The sequence below is a fragment of the Chlorocebus sabaeus genome, chromosome 3 (genome assembly GCF_047675955.1).
Source record: "Chlorocebus sabaeus isolate Y175 chromosome 3, mChlSab1.0.hap1, whole genome shotgun sequence".
NCBI lineage: Eukaryota > Metazoa > Chordata > Mammalia > Primates > Cercopithecidae > Chlorocebus > Chlorocebus sabaeus.
Genome location: NC_132906.1, coordinates 29,691,184 through 29,707,890, shown reverse-complemented (window position 1 = coordinate 29,707,890; position 16,707 = coordinate 29,691,184). Strand labels below are relative to the sequence as shown.

Sequence of the window (16,707 nt, the reverse complement as noted above, 5' to 3'; positions counted from 1 at the left end):
GTATTTTTAGTAGAGACGGGGTTTCACTGTGTTAGCCAGGATGGTGTGGATCTCCTGACTTCCTGATCCGCCTGCCTCAGCCTCCCAAAGTGCTGGGATTACAGGCGTGAGCCACCACACCCAGCTAATTTTTTTGTATTTTTAGTAGAGACGGGGTTTCACCATGTTGGCCAGGCTGGTCTTAAATTCGTAACCTCAGGTGATCCACCTGCCTCAGCCTCCCAAAGAGCTAGGATTACAGACGTGAGCCACTGTGCCCAGGCTTTTTTAACTTTTTGACTCGCCTGTAATAACACTTAGATTAAATCACATGGCCAGGCTTGGTGTCTCACGCCTGTAATCCCAGCACTTTGGAAGACCGAGGCGGGCGGATCAGGAGGTCAGGAGACCGAGACCATCCTGGCTAAGATGGTACAACCCCGTCTCTACTAGAAATACAAAAATTAGCTGGGGGTGGTGGCTTGCACCTGTAGTCCCAGCTACTCAGGAGGCTGAGGCAGGAGAATAGTTTGAACCCGGGAGGCAGAGGTTGCAGTGAGCTGAGATCATGCCACTGCACTCCAGCTTGGTGACAGAGTGAGACTGTGTCTCAAAAAAAAAGAAAAAAGAAAAAACAAACCAACACACATACACACACAGCTGGATGCAGTGGCTCATACCTGCAATCCCAGCACTTTGGGAAGCTGAGGCAGGCGGATTGCTTGAGTCCAGGAGTTCAAGACCACCCTGGGCAACATGGTGAAACCCTGTCTCTCCTAAACATACAAAAAATTAGCTAGGCATGGTGGTGCATGCCTGTAGTCCCAACTACTCGGCAGGCTGAGGTGGAAGAATCACCTGAGCCCAGGAAATTGAGGCTACAGTGAGGTGTGATGGCACTACATCTGCCTGGGCAACCAGAGTGAGATCCTGTCTCAAAAAACAAAACAAAACAAACTCCCCAAAAGAAAAAACAAACACACACACATTGTATCCCTGTACAAAAATATTTCCCTTCTTTATAGCCGTATTCTATATGCTATTTTCTATTTATTTACTTTATAAACTTGTTGCTAAAAACTAAGACACAGACACACACATTAGCCTAGGCCAGCACAAGGTCAGGATCCTGAATGTCATCATCTTCCATCTCCACATGGTGTCCTGCATGGTCTTCAGAGGCAATAACAGGCATGGAGCTGTCGTCTCCCACCATAACAATGCCTTTGGATACCTCCTGCAGGAGCTGCCTGAGGTTATTTTACAGTTAACCCTTTTTTTTATAGAGGAACATACTCTAAAATAATGGTAAAAAGTTTAATATACTAAATATATAAACCAGTAACAGTCATTAATGGTCAAGTATTATGTACTGCACATAACTGTATGTACTTTACTTTTATATGACTGGCAGTATAGTAGGTTTGTTTATACCAATTTATCACCACAAACATATGAGTAAGCTGTTGTGCTCTGACATTACAACTGATGTCACTAGGCCTAAGAATTTTTCAGCTCCGTTATAATCTTATGGAACAGTTGTACATGTGGTGCATCCATGATGTACAATAAACAAATATTTTCCAACTCATAAAACACAAGTAGAAGAAAAAGTTACTTATATTTTTTAATTTTTGAGACTATAGTGCACATTCATTATCCATTGTCCAAATGATAATCTGGTTAATCATATTAGTTTTAAAAGTTGTAGTACCAGTATTTTAGTGCCAAATGGCAGTTTCATAAAAATTTGTTCTTCTGCTAAAAGTTATCTTATTACCACATTGGATTCATTGCATGTATGAAAACACTGCACAATTACTATGAAAGAAATTTGGAAACATTATCACTTATCTTTTCTAACACAATAAGAGCTCCCCATTTTTCAGCATCTACTAGATGACAGGTATAAGCCAGGAACCACCCATACATTCTTTCTAATCTTGGCAACAGCCCTGCAGTGACAGAGATCACCCGTCAGTCCCACTCCCACTCAACACCTATCCTCTCCTTCCTTACTAATTCCCTGAGTTTGGTTGGAAGTGGCCATATGTGCAGCCAAAAACTACATTTCCCAGCCTCCTGTGCAAATAGAATTGCCCATGTGATATAGTTGGCCAATCAGATCAATAATTGGCCACTTAGACACAGTTCTAGAAAAATCTCTCTTCTTTTTTTTGAGACAAAGTTTTGCTCTTATTGCCCAGACTAGAGTGCAATGACCCGGTCTCAGCTCACTGCAACCTCTGCGTCCTGGGTTCAAGCGATTCTCCTGCCTCAGCCTCCCAAGTAGCTGGGATTACAGGCACCCACTGCTACACCCGGCTAATTTTTGTATGTTTAGTAGAGATGAGGTTTTCACCATGTCGGTCAGGCTAGTCTCGAACTCCTGACCTCAGGCAATCCAACCGCCTTGGCCTCCCCAAAGTGCTGGGGTTACAGGCATGAGCCAGAAAATCTCTTTTTTAAGGAAGGCCAGCTCAGCTCGTATGCTTTCTTTTCTCCTTCCTATTACTTCTACCAAACCAAATCTACAATACTTGAGGTGAATTAGGTAATTATGAGTTGACAAGCACATATTGAGAATGACTGAACAAGAAAACAGAAAGCTTAATGTTCCTGATGACATTATGAAGTACACAGTGGACAGATGAGGCCTGGACTGACTACCTCAGACATATGTGATAAAAATAACCCTTGTTTTTCAGGTGAACCCTTGTTATTCCCAGATGAATGCAACTCTCAATTGATTCATCTGCAAAGAAAATGTTGACTTTTAAATTAGTGTCTGACAAGAGATAACCCAGCTGGTAGAAAATAGAATAATTTGATACATAGATATCAGAAGAATTAATGATCTGATTTAAAAGTGTTTTGAGATCCTTGGATTTAAAGTGTTATATATCACGGAGAAGACATAATGTTAAGGGCTATATAAACATTTCCCTTAATTTTATTTCAATAAATTTCTACCTTGGGCAAGTTTCTTTAACCCTAGTTCTCAGTTTACTCATTTTTAAAAATTAGAGACAGATGGGGTCTTGCTATGTTGCCCAGGCTGGAGGGCAGTGGCTATTCACAGGTGCCATCCCACTACAGATCAGCATGGGAATTTTGACCTGCTCCATTTCCAGATTGGACCGTTTCACCCCTCCTTAGGAAACCTGGTGGTTCCCTGTCCCAAGAAGTTACCATATTAATGCCAAACAGTGCAGACACCCGCTTGACATAGCACACTATAGCCCAGAACTCTTGTGCTCAATCAGTTCTCCTGTCTCAGCCTCCTGAGTAGCTGAGACTAAAAGTGCACACCACTCTGCCTGTCCATTTACTCATTTTTAATACTAGAGAAGTGCACTCAATTATTTCTAAGATTCCTTACAGAGAACACTATTAACATGCTGTACACATTGGCTTATCATGAAAAAACAATGATGATGATAACCTAACCTGCTCCTAAATGCATAATTCCTCATAATCTTGTGAATACAAGTGAGCCACAAATGTTCATGACACAAACTTTAGGATGTAACAATCACATTCTCCCTAAGATTTAGAGGAACAGTTTAAGAAGATATGTAGTATTAGATGCAGTATTGAGGATTCACATGAAAGTGCTAAAAGAATGTGGATTTCAGTCTTTATTTTTGCTTTTCTAGATAGATTGTGTTTTTATTAAAAGAATGATCAGAAATACCATACAAAATACAACACAGGATATAGTGAAAGTTCCCTTATCCAACACTGGTATTGTGATTGGTGAAGGGAAAATGTCAATTTAAATAGAGAAATTTAAAAATGATATATATATCTTTAATTTTAAATTTTAACTTAAACTACAAATGTATTTCATTTGTCAGCAAAATATCTGTAGATTTCTACTCACTTTTTCGAGGCTTTTGGAGTTGTTTTGCTTACACTTAATTGTACAGTAATTTCTTTAGTGACTGACTTTTGTTTCATATTTCACTGGTTTACATATTTAACTAATTAATTTCAGTAACAAGTTTAATTGGTATAAGCAGGTTTGAGAAAAAGGCAACTGACTCCAGTAGCATGAAACTTGTAGTGGAAGCAGAGGTTCACAAATGTATCAGAGGGAATTCTACTAGTTTTGAGCTACGAGCATGTGTTAAAGAACAAGAGCCAGACATGGTGATTTGTACCTGTAGTCCAATTACAAGGGACGCTGAGGCAGGAGAATCACTGGACCCCAGGAGTTCGAGGCTGCCGTGAGCTATGATCATGCCATTGCACCCAAGCCTGGGCGACAGAACAAGACCCTATCTCTAAAAAGAAAAAGTAAAAAAGGAACAAAAAGCATCAGTTAATCTGGCAAATTAAGTAGATGTAATGAGAGCTCCTTATGTGCCTATCAGTGACAGATATTGCATAATAAGATATTAAGCTATTTTATTCACACTTTTAGAACATGGGTCTTTGGAGATTAGTGAACTGAATATTAAAATGACATTCTCACTAACATCCCCTTTAACCTTCCCATTTTCCTGTGAGCAAATTCCTGCCTTACAAGATACTTTGTTGATGGTCTCTCTGACATTTTCCTTTATGCCTGTATCTCCCTTGAATCCCGGTTTCTATAGTCATCACAGGGTTGGGAGACCTGTCCCTATTCCCCAATTCCCACAGGTGGGCCAACAATAAGTACTGTCATACTTACCCAGCATCTTGCCTCTGAATTCAGATCCAGGTTCTTGTTCCATTTTGCTTTGTGACCTTGGACTATGTTAATTAATATTGCTTAGTTTCCATTTCTTTTTCTGAAAAAGTAGGAACACTTAGCTTACAGGTGTGTTCGATTAAATGACCTTGGGGAAGCTCTAACACAAGTAGACAGTGAAGTGTCTGTTTTCTTTAATGCCATTTCGTTAATATCAGTAATATTTTGCCTTTGCCTATTACTTCCCATCACATTCCTGACACAGCGCTCTGAACCCTCACAGGCATGCTTGTTGAATCTCCTAGAGGTTGACCACCTGCTTGCCAGCGTGGCATCTCTGCCCATCAAGAATTCAGATGACTCGCTTGTCCATATTATTCCCATAGCTACCAAAGCAATCTCACTGAAGAACTTGGCTGGGTTTTTAGTCTCACTGGTTAGTGTGGGCAGCTCTCCACTTCTCACAGCTCCCTCTGCATACATCCTCTCCACCTCTGATTTCCTCTATAATTGTCATTCAACACATATTAAACATTTACTAAATACTGGTTATATTAGGGTTCTCCAGAGAAAAAAAAGCAATGAAAGATCTATCTATCTATCTATCTATCTATCTATCTATCTATCTATAAATCATCCATCTGGAGGTTTATTATAAAGAATTGACTCACATGATTATGGAGACTAAATCCCAAGATTTGAAGTTGGAAAACTGGAGACCAGGAGAGTCAGTGGTATAGTTCTAGTCTTCCCTGAAGGCCTGAGAAGCCGGAGAGCGGATGGTAAAGTTCCAATCTGAAGGCAAGTGGGCTCAAGGCCTGAGAAGAGCCAGTATTACAGTTTGAGCCTGAAGTCAGAAAAACACCAATGTTCCAGCTCAAAGGCAGTCAGGCAGAAAGAACTCTCTCTTACTTAGCCTTTTTGTTCTATTTAGCCCTCAACTGATTGCATGAGGTCCACCCACATTAGGAATGGCAGTTTGCTTTACTTAGTCTACAGATTCAAATGTTAATCTCATCCAGAAACACCCTCATAGACACACCAAGAATAATGTTTGAGCAAATATCTGGGTATCCTGTGATCCAGTCAAGTCGACACATAAAATTAACCATCACACTGGGAATTGTGCTAGTTACTTTGCTCGTATTCTTGTCATTATTTCTGGTCTCAGAGAAGTCATTGCTCCATCTTTCACATCCTAATGGCCCCACCTATGAAGCTGACCCTGTTCTCTCCTGCTCCAGAGAGCTGCCATACCAATTATACCTTTCTCACAGCCTCAGTTTTTCCTTGCTCTTTTTCTACCTAAAAACGTATTCAAGTTTTTCCTTCATCTTTTCTTGTGCAAAAAGAGAAGTTATATATTCTCTGACTCCATTCACTAAAACTCCTAGTGATCTAATTTACCTTATTTCTTCTGTATCTATATTCCATTAAAAAGACTTATAAAAGTCAACAATGGCTTTCTCAATCTAACAGTCTTAGTCTTTGCTTCATTTGATGTTTTGGTAATTTTTTTTAATAAACCTACTTGCTTTTCTAAGAGCAAAAGAGAAATTATTCTTTTCTTTTTGCTTTGACAAGTCAGGTCCCTTGTTCCATACCGTCTTCTCTGCTAATTTTTAAAGTTCCTCTTTCTTGTCCTTTTTCCTTCAGTAAACGTTCCTTATAGTATTTTGAACTCTTTTTTTTTTTTTTTTTTTTTGGCATTTATCAAATTCCACTCCATGTTTTAGTTATTTCAATAGTATAGGCTCAAAAGGGAATCGCCTAGATTTTGGCTATCTCTATCAGAAAGATTTTCCTGGTTAAAATGTTGTAACATATACATGCAAGCTTTAAGTGAATGGTTCAGATCTCTAATAATTCTCTATGCAGGCTTATGTAATTTGCAAAGCTATTAAAAAATTCTAGCTGAAACAGTTTCTCTCAAAAACTTTTGTAAACTGTTTTTCCATGGAGAATACTGCATATATAAACTGACTTAACTTTGCAGGTGAACAATCTGGCCATATGTATAAAGAGCTCTAAAAACCCATTAATAAATTCCCATTCTTGACATTCATCCTAAGGAACTAATTGGAGATGCCTTAAGTCATCCCTGACTCCTTTCTCTCAAACCCCACACTAAGCCAATAAAAACCCATTTCTCACCACCTTTACTGTTATCCCCACTGTCCAAAAGCCAACATCATTGCCCACCTGGATTACAGCAATAACCTCCTGACTGTTCCGTTTCTACCCTCTATAGTCTACTCTCACAGAATAGCCAAAATGATCAGATAGCCCTCTGTGCACAACCCTCCAATGCTCTCCTATCTCTGGGCATAGAGGCCAAATTCCACTTAGCATCAGAAGGTCCTCTTGGACTTCTTCACCTCCTACAGCTTTCCTATGAACTCCGCGTCAGCTATTCTGGCCTCCTTGCTGCTGCTGTTCCTTAAATATGCTAGATCCACTCCAAACTCAGGGTCTTTACATGCTTTTCTTTGCCTAGAATGTTTTTCTCCAATATCCACCTGGTTTGCTGCCTCACCACCTTCAGGTATTTGATCAAATGTCATTTTCTCTTTCTTTCCTGACCATCCTATTTAAAACTATAATCCCAAGGCCCCTATATCATCACTTCTTATTCCCCATCCCTGATTTAGTTTTCTCCAGAGTACTAATCACTATTTGATGTAATTTATAGTTTACGTCCTTATTGTCTCTCTTTCCTCCTCCCCATGAGGTCAGGGACTTTGGACTGTTTGTTCACTAATGTATCTCCAACATGCAAAGCAGTAAATAGTGTTAAAAAAATAGCAGTTGAATTATTACAAATATCTATGTATAGAGCTGTCCAATGCAGTGTTATTTATAAAACTAAAACATTTAGAAATTAACAAAATGTCTTGTCATAAGAGGAAAATAAATCACAATATATCTATGGGATAAATTATGCACTTATGAAAAGTCATAATTTTACAAATTATTTAATGATATGAAAAATGCTCACCTTATGCTGTGGAAAAAACAGGAAAAAAAGAATATATAATAAAAACCCACTTTTATTTAAAACATAGAGGAGGGAATATATACAAAAATGTTATTAGTGGCTATCTCTGGGTAGTGAGATTAGAAGTGATATTTGTTTTTCTCTCTTATATTTGTATTTGCAAATGCTTGACAATAAGTTCTTTTAAATTCAAAAAAGACAGAAAATTGTAAAGCTTTGAGGAAAAAAATGTTTCCTCATTCATTTTCTTTTTAATCCCCTCTAATCTGAATGAATTTCTCACTCCAGTTAGAGATACAATTTGCACATATCTTTTGGCACTGATCATATTCTGCTAGTGTTTTGTATCTTTATTTCCTCTATTAGGCCATATACTTTCTGAAGGCAAAAACCATGTCTTATTTACAATTTTAGAGCCTATAAAACCTATCTCTACATTCAATAATTAGCTGAAAGAAAATGTTTTAATAGCCAGGAATAATGTATAAATGTGTAGTATTAGTTACTTAAGGAAGCCATCAAGTTACATAATTTTCCTAAAATGATCTGATGTCCCTCTTGACCATTTTGGAAATATTTAAGGTTTAAAGCTATATTATTAATAGAATGATGACTGCAGTATAAGCATTTTTAGGTTTTGGCCCATCTTCCTGTTGCCTTTATTTATATATATTTTATTTTCTGTTGATACATTATATTAAAATTTTTGATTCTGTAGTAAATTTGGAAATGGTAGATTTCAGGACACATTATGTTAGTTAGGTTATGTTAGTTAAGCTGGCATAACAAATAGACTATGGCACAAATGGATCCAAAACATAATGACTCACATACAACAGAAGTTTATTTCTTGCTTTAAGGGTGGATGTTCCTGGTTGGCTGACAGTTTTTCTCCACATATTTAGGGTCCCAGTGCCTTCTAATTTATGGCTTCCCAGGTTATACAGCATTGTCCACTGTATGCTATTTGTATTTACAAATCTCTGCTTCCAGCATGTTAGGTTGTAAGTGTAGTGAGGGCATAGAATTGCCAGACTCAGCAAATAAAAACACAGGAAGCCCAGTCAAATTTGAATTTCAGATTATCAACACATTTGGTATACATTTTAGTATAAGTATATTCCAAATATCACACAGTATGTTTAGTATAAGTATCACATAAACATATTTATACTAAAAAATTATGTGTTTTTATCTGAAATACCAATTCAGTTGAGTCCTGTGTTTTCTCTGGCAACCCTATGAGGGTGGTGATTCCATCTATCTCAGTTACGACTGAATCCCCAGAATCTAAAACAGTACCTGACTACTATAAATAAGATCAAGAAGTATCTCAATAACATTTAATGAATAATTGATTTTCTGTCAATCAGAACCCTTATTAGCAAAGAATACTGATTAATACTAATTAATACTAATACTGCTATTAGTAAGGATTTGTATTAAGCATTAGTGAGGGATACATATTAATATTTGTTATTACTAAGAATACTTATTAAGTATCAGCAAATAATATTTACCAACAGATAATAATTTAATATCAGCATAGCAAACTGCAAATGTTTAACTAAAGTTCATGTCTTAGTCAGTTTAGGCTGCAATTACAAAATACCATAAAACTGGCGGGCACAGTGGCTCACGCCAGTAATCCTAGCACTTTGGGAGGTCGAGGCGGGTGGATCACTTGAGGTCAGGAGTTCGAAATCAGCCTGGCCAACATGGTGAAATCCCGTCTTTACTAAAAATATGAGAAAATTAGCTGGGCGTCATGGCAGGCACCTGTAATTCTAGCTACTTGGGAGGCTGAGGCAAGAGAACTGCTTGAACCTGGGAGGTGGAGGTTGCAGTGAGCCAAGATTGTGCCACTGCACTCTGGCCTGGACGACAGAGCGAGACTCTGACGAAAACAAAACAAAACGAACAAACCATAAACCAGATTGTTTATAAAAACAAATTTATCATACTTGTGGAGACTATGAAGTCCAAGATCAAGGTGCCGGCAGATTTACTGTCTGGTGAGGACCTGGTTTGTAGATGGTGCCTTCTTGCTCTGTCCTCACGTGAGGTGAATGAGCTCCCCCAGGCCTCTTTTATAAAGGCACTAATCTCATTCATGAGGTCTCTGCCTAATCACCTTCCAAAAGTCCTGCCTCTTAATATCATCACCTTGGGGGTCAGGATTTGAACATATGAATTTTGATGGGACACAAACATTCAGACTACAGCACTTCAGTAAAATAAATAGATAAAATTGGGTTTTCCTTAGGTATCTGCACAGCTCTGTCCAGTCTCTACTGAAACATCATTGACACCCTCAGTGACACCTTTCCCTGTTCTCCATGTCTTAAACTCCAAACCTCCTCCTTCTGTAGCACTTCATTTCCTTTCCCTGCTTTATTCTTCCTTTTTAACACTTAATGTGAATATACCACATATTATACTTATTTGTCTATCTTTCTCACCAGAATGTAGACTTCATAAGGACAGGCATTATTTCTCGTTTTATTCATTACTACATTCCCATCTCCTACACATAGGAGACAGTCAATAAATATTTGTTAAGCAAATGACTGAATAAACACCATTTGTCCTTTAGAAATGAGTTATACATCTTATTAGAATATAGTTATCAGTAGCTTGATGATATTCACCTTACATGACACAAGATGACTTTAATCACACAATATCATGATTCTGCTTGCATCAACTCAGTTCACCAAGTCCTGTCCATTCTGTCATCACAATGTCTTTGACAATCCTCTTCTCACCTTCCCTGCTGCCACTTCCTAAGTGCTTTAATGTGTTCTGTGGATTAATGCAGAAATTGTCAACTGGGCGCAGGGGCTCATGGCTGTAATCCCAGCACTTTGAGAGGCTGAGGGTGGGTCTCTCGAGTCAAGGAGTTTGAGACCAGCCTGGGCAACATGGCAAAACCCTGGCTTTACTAAAAACACAAAAATTAGCTGAGTGTGGTGGTGCATGCCTGTAATCCCAGCTACTTGGAAGGCTGAGGTACGAGAATTGCTTGAACCTGAGAGGCGGAGGTTGTAGTGAGCAGAGATTGTGCCACTGCACTCCAGGCTAGGCTACAGAGTGAGATTCCACCTAAAAAAAAAAAAAAAGAAAGAAAGAAATTGTCTAACTAGTCTCCTTACCCATTGTCTTCTCATTCTAATCCATTCTCCAAATCACTGCTGAATTTATCTTTCTAAAATAAGAATCTGATTATTGGGTGTGTTTTGCATTGCTATAAAAGAATACCCAAGGCTGGGTAATTTATAAAGAAAAAAGGTTTACACCGGGCACTGTGGCTCACGCCTATAATCCCAGCACTTTGGGAGGCTGAGGTAGGCAGATCACCTGAGGTCAGGAGTTCGAGACCAGCCCGGCCAACATAGTGAAACCCCATCTCTACTAAAAATACAAAATTAGCTGGGCGTGGTGGCAGATGCCCATAATCTCAGCTACCTGGGAGGCTGAGGCAGGAGAATCACTTGAACCTGGGAGGCAGAGGTTGCAGTGAGCCAAGATAGTGCCATTGCACTTCAGCCTGGGTGACAGAGCGAGACTCTGAATCAAAAAAAAAAAAAAAGAAAAGAGGTTTATTTGGTGCATGGTTCTGCAGGCTGTACAAGATGCATGCATGGCATGAGCCTCTGATTTTTTTTTTTCTATTAATCATGCCACATTTTTAATTACATACAAAGATCTAACATGTCACCCTGGGACCAATTCACCCACTGCTCTGTTTGGCAGTCTTTTGTCTCTCTCTTCAGCAATGGTGAGGTGGACACCCTTTCCTCAGGGAAGAGAAATCCATAGTTTGGCACCCTTGCCAATAACAAAAATCTTGGAAAGTCAAGTGGTAAAGCTGTTGCCATTGGTATCTTTCATGTGAACCATGTCAAAAGATCCAGGGTGCCTCTCTCTGTTGGTGATCACACTAATTCTTCCCAGGTTAGCATCGCCAGTCACCATACACAGGTGACCAGTGTCAAATTTGATGAAATCAGTAATCTTGCCAGTCTCCAAATCAATCTGAATGGTATCATTCACCTTGATGAGAGGATCAGGGTGGCGGATGGTGTGACCATCATGAGTCACCAGATGAGGGATTCCTTTTGTGCCCACAAAGATTTTTCTCACTTTGCACAACTTGTACTTGGCCTCCTCAGGTGTAATATGATGTACAGCAAAGCGACTCTTGGTGTCATAGATCAGACGGAAATCCTTTTCTGTCTTGTCAATGCTGATGACATCTGTGAATCCAGCAGGGTAGGTTATATCAGTTCAGACCTTGCCTTCAATTTTAATAAACCACTGCATGCAAATTTTACTTCATCTCCTGTCAGGGCATACGTAAGTCTATTCCTTAGGAAAATGATGAGGGGGAGACACTCTCTCAACTTGTGGGGACAGGTGGATGGACAAGGAGCAAACATACTGGTCAATTTATCCAGCATCCAATGCTTTGGAGTTGCTACCCGCTTCAGATGCTTCTTGGGACCACAAGCCACAGCTGCATTAGGCAAGGAAAGAGTGAGCCTCTGCTTTTGGAAGCTTCCAATGATGATGGAAGGGGAAGGAGAGTGGTGTGTCACATGACGAGAGAGGAAGCAAGAGGGAAATGGGAGAAAAGTCCCAGGCTCTTTTTAGTAACCAGATCTTGCAGAAACAAAGAGTGAGAATTCACTCAACCCTCAGACAATAGCACCGAGCCATTCATGAGGGACTTGTCCCCATGATGCAATCACCTCCACCAGACCCCACCATCAATACTGGGGATCAGATTTCACATGAGATTTGATATAGCCAAATTATATCATCAGGGTCACTCCCTGATCCCAAAACTTTATCTATCACCCCAATAATAAGATTCAAAATTTCTTAGTTGAGCACATGAAACCCTTCTTGACATGGCCCAGCATCCAGTCCTACCACTCTCCCACACATGTAGTTGAAGCTCTAAACTGCCCCTTCTTACCCACTCATGCATCCTCATGACTTGACTGCTCAAATATCACTTCCTTTGTGAGAGTTAGGTGCTCTATCCTCAGTGCTCACAGAGCTCTTTGTACATTCTCCTAATAACACATATTTTAATAACTGCCAGCAATAAACGATATTTTGCCAAATCTAAGATGTACATTTCTTTCCAATATTTCTAAAATTGGAATGGCATCTTACAATCATGGCATCTTACAATGTTGTCACCAGAAGGCAGTTGTGATGTAGTTGTCTTAGCCTGAACATGTGTAAATTTCCTGGTTATTCCTGGTGGCATGACTAGACAACTGCAAACTCTTGAGATTTCAGTCAACTAATCATTTAAAAAAGGATTTAGCCGGGCGCGGTGGCTAACGCCTGTAATTCCAGCACTTTGGGAGACCAAGGAGAGCGGATCACGAGGTCAAGAGATTGAGACCATCCTAGTGAACACAGTGAAACCCTATCTCTACTAAAAATACAAAAAAAAATTAGTCGGGCGTGGTGGCAGGCGCCTGTAGTCCCAGCTACTCTGGAGGCTGGGGCAGGAGAATGGCAAGAACCAGGGGGCGGAGCTTGCAGTGAGCGGAGATCGCGCCACTGCACTCCAGCCTAGGCAACAGAGCGAGACTCAATCTCAAAAAAAAAAAAAAAAAAAAAAAAAAAAAAAGTGACAGAAAGGATTTAAATCCTGGTTGTGATCTGAAAACTCTTCATTGATACCTTCGAGTTGGAATAAGAAAGCACCAGCATTAAAACTCCAACAGTTTGCAACAAAAACTGTTGGACCCCAACAGTTTGCAAAAAAATACCAAAGATAATAGTGGAATATTATTTTTAAAAATGTTGCATCACTAATGCTCTTAGCAGAACTCAATACAATGTGGAAAAATTCTATATGATAAAAAACCACTGTGTCATAGTTTAAGTAGCAGCATTTCCCTATGGCCCCCTCCATCGTCCAAAAATAATGGTGTTTGTTATAACTCATGATCTTAAAATTGATAAAATACGGTATGTTACCTCGAACTGTCAAACGAACCTTATAAGTCATCTTATTTTATGCCTGGGGTCTGCTGACATAATATTGTATTCTCATTCTGTTTATCTGTCTTGTCTTTCCACTAGATTATAAATTGTCTGAGGACCTACCACTGTGGCTATCACATATTAGGTGTGGAATTAATACTGGTTGAAAGAATGACTGCAATGTTTATGTTCTTCTGCTGTTCCACTTAGATTCTAATTGTCAATCTGGATATATCCATTTTCAGGGCTGATCTTGAATTGTCTGAGACTTCAACTATTACTGCAAAACACCACTCATTGGAAAGATCTAATTTCTTCTTAATAGTCATCTCTACTAGCATTTTCTTTTGAGGGCTGATATAACATTAGTATGACCAAAATTAAATTTTCTTAGATATGTATTAACTGATTACATTGGCTGGATAGTTTCACATCTAATTTTTTTATGCTTAAAACTTTTATATGTTATTCGATGTTCTCAACCTCTCCATATCATTGACTAATGTGATCTCAAAGAGAGTAGTATAGCAGAACACTGAGGAAATAGTAAGACAGCCAAAAGAAACTCTGTTAGGTTACATATGAGGAACACTAAGTTCATCTGATTATTCTGCTCAGATGGCACATTTGGATACCATAAACCAAGTCATTGGCACATAATTATTTTTAAACTGTGTTACCCTGCTTAATTGGTTTAAAATAATTTAAAAGGGCTCTAGTTGGCTCTTACAAATGAATCTAATTCATCAGTTTTAATTCTGTTAGAATAGCTTCGTTCCAACAATTTAGGTTATTATTTAAGCCAGGGTCACCATTCTTTCAAAGGTTTTCATATAATTTATTTTTCCCTTTTAAATTGAAGCAAGAGCATTAAGAAAACATTCCTTTAAAAACAGTAGCAAAGAGGAAGTTTTCTCCAATACACCTATTCTGACCATTGCCCTCTCAGAAAAATCTTCCCTAATTCTTTAGACTGCAACATTACAAGGTGTAGCACAGACTACTCTAACTAGTTTTCTCTCTACCACTGCAAGAGCTCACTGTTTCTTCAGGTGAGTCTGGTGAAATACTTGTCTTGCATTTGGAGGCCATATTTTAGAAAAATGAGGCTGAATATAACCAGCAGCTTTCTAGAATCACAGATAGAAGTTAACTGAAGAAGAGATTCATGTTTTTCATCTTTTGCTCACTCCAGGACCTAAGCTCACTGAGGGAAGAGTGGGAATCTCCAGCAGTACTTGGTTTTTCCTTTTTCACCAAACATAGTTGAATTCATAAATATGCATATGATACAACTCCATTGTTAAATATATTGGTGATCAGGGTATTTTTTTCCCCCTCTACTGTGCAGATTTATTTTAGGAATTCTATTTAAAAATGCAGTTAACTCTAAGGTTTTGTGAATTTTTAAAGTTACTTACTGAGTACTACTAGATGCCAGGTACATACATTATTCTTATACATTAAGCATATGGTTCCTAATCAGAATTATGTATAAGATTCACCTGAAAAACTTTAAAGAAAAAAAAAAGAAATGATCAAAGCCTATCTGAAATATACTGAATTCCTTTCCTCTGGGGATGGGCACTTGGTACATTATTTTTTTAAGCCTTATGGGTGATGCTGATGTGCATTTCTTGGCTAATAACCACTGCTTTAAGCCACCATACACCAACAGCTAAACAGTCAACCAGAGTCACTAATAATAAACTTGGCTTATTTCACAACTTTGTCTAGGGATGGCTTGTCAATGCTTCCTGGTTTTTGACTGCTGCCTAGGTATGTCCTCATTTCTTCCCTATTCTGCCTCAGTGCCTCACCTTCCACTACGTCTGGACTTCTGAACTGGACATGTAATCTTTGATCTCAGAAGTCATCATCATAAGCATAGGTTCTGGTTGTGGCTGGCTCACTGAACTTGGCTTTCCTTACCTTTGCGTCTAACCCTATCTCTACTACATACTTTCACTTATGACTCTAGTATGACAACCTGCTAACACCATAGAGTCAGGGAAGAAAGAGCCATGATGGTGATGATGGCAGTGGCCCATCTGAAGTGGCTGCTGCCCTGACGCTGGCTACAATCCAGGAGGCATGGCTAGGGCCGCGGTGCTCCATGGAGCCAGCAAGAGCTGGGAACAGGCAGAAGCCCTGCCCCCTTCCAAGTTGGAAGAGTGGGAGTCCTGCCCTCCTGGGTGCAGCTGTAGCCACCCAGTCATGGCAGTGGATCCATTCATCTCCGCACTCTCAGGGACCAGGAAGCTCCCTGCTCCCGCCGGCTTGGAAGTGCCTGCTCCCACTGCCTGGCCTCTCCCTGCTCCCAGCACCCACTCTGATTTCAGAGCAAAGTTGTGACCGAGCCTGGCTGCTGTCGCGACCTGTCCAGGTGTGTATGTGCTTGGGGCAGCATTGACACGCAACCCCCTGCTGTCTCGGTCCCCTCTGGACTTTGGGCACTGATGAGCACAGGAGGGAGGCAGGCCGAGGGGGGAATAAGGGCAGCTCAGTGCGGGCCTGTAGGTACCACTCAGCATGAACAACCTGGGCGCCATGGGCACCGTGGATGGCAGGTTAATGGCAGCAGGAGCCAAACAGGCTCCTGGGCGGAAAGGGGCAGATCCCCAGTAAGGCCAGGGCCCAGGTTGCCAGTTTCATGCAAATCAGTGAGAACTTATGGTGCTTTCTCCAGGCCTGCCCATGGTTACCCATGGACCAATCAGCACACACTTCTTCCTCTCAGAAGTCCATAAAAACCCTGGGACTGAGCCAGACTTGGACAGACAATGGGATGACCTGCTTGCAGACAGGAGCTACCCACTGTGGGTCTCCTCTCTGTTGAGAGCTGGACACTTATTGGGATGACCTGCCTGCAGAAGGAAGCTACCTATTACCCTCAGGTCTCCTCTGAGCTGTTCTGCTGCTCAACAAAGCACCTCTTTGCTTTGCTCACCCTCCACTTGTCCGCATACTTCATTCTTCCTGGATGTGGGACAAGAACTCGGGACCTGCGAAATGGCATGGCTGAAAGAGGTGT

The 16,707-nt window shown here is 40.0% G+C and overlaps 1 long non-coding RNA gene and 1 pseudogene across 1 annotated transcript in view; both read right to left on the bottom strand.

Annotated features, from left to right (window-relative positions):
• The window catches only part of LOC103214455 (uncharacterized), a 99,111-nt gene that overhangs the window by 79,693 nt on the left and 2,711 nt on the right, over window positions 1-16,707 (bottom strand). Inside the window, exons 2-3 of the long non-coding RNA XR_012092587.1 lie at window positions 4,661-4,760; window positions 4,146-4,268 (exon numbers count right to left, since the gene is read on the bottom strand). This is a non-coding gene — a long non-coding RNA (uncharacterized lncRNA). The remainder of the gene's footprint in view (window positions 1-4,145; window positions 4,269-4,660; window positions 4,761-16,707) is intronic.
• On the bottom strand, window positions 7,693-13,257 carry LOC140711413 (small ribosomal subunit protein eS4, X isoform-like; annotated as a pseudogene).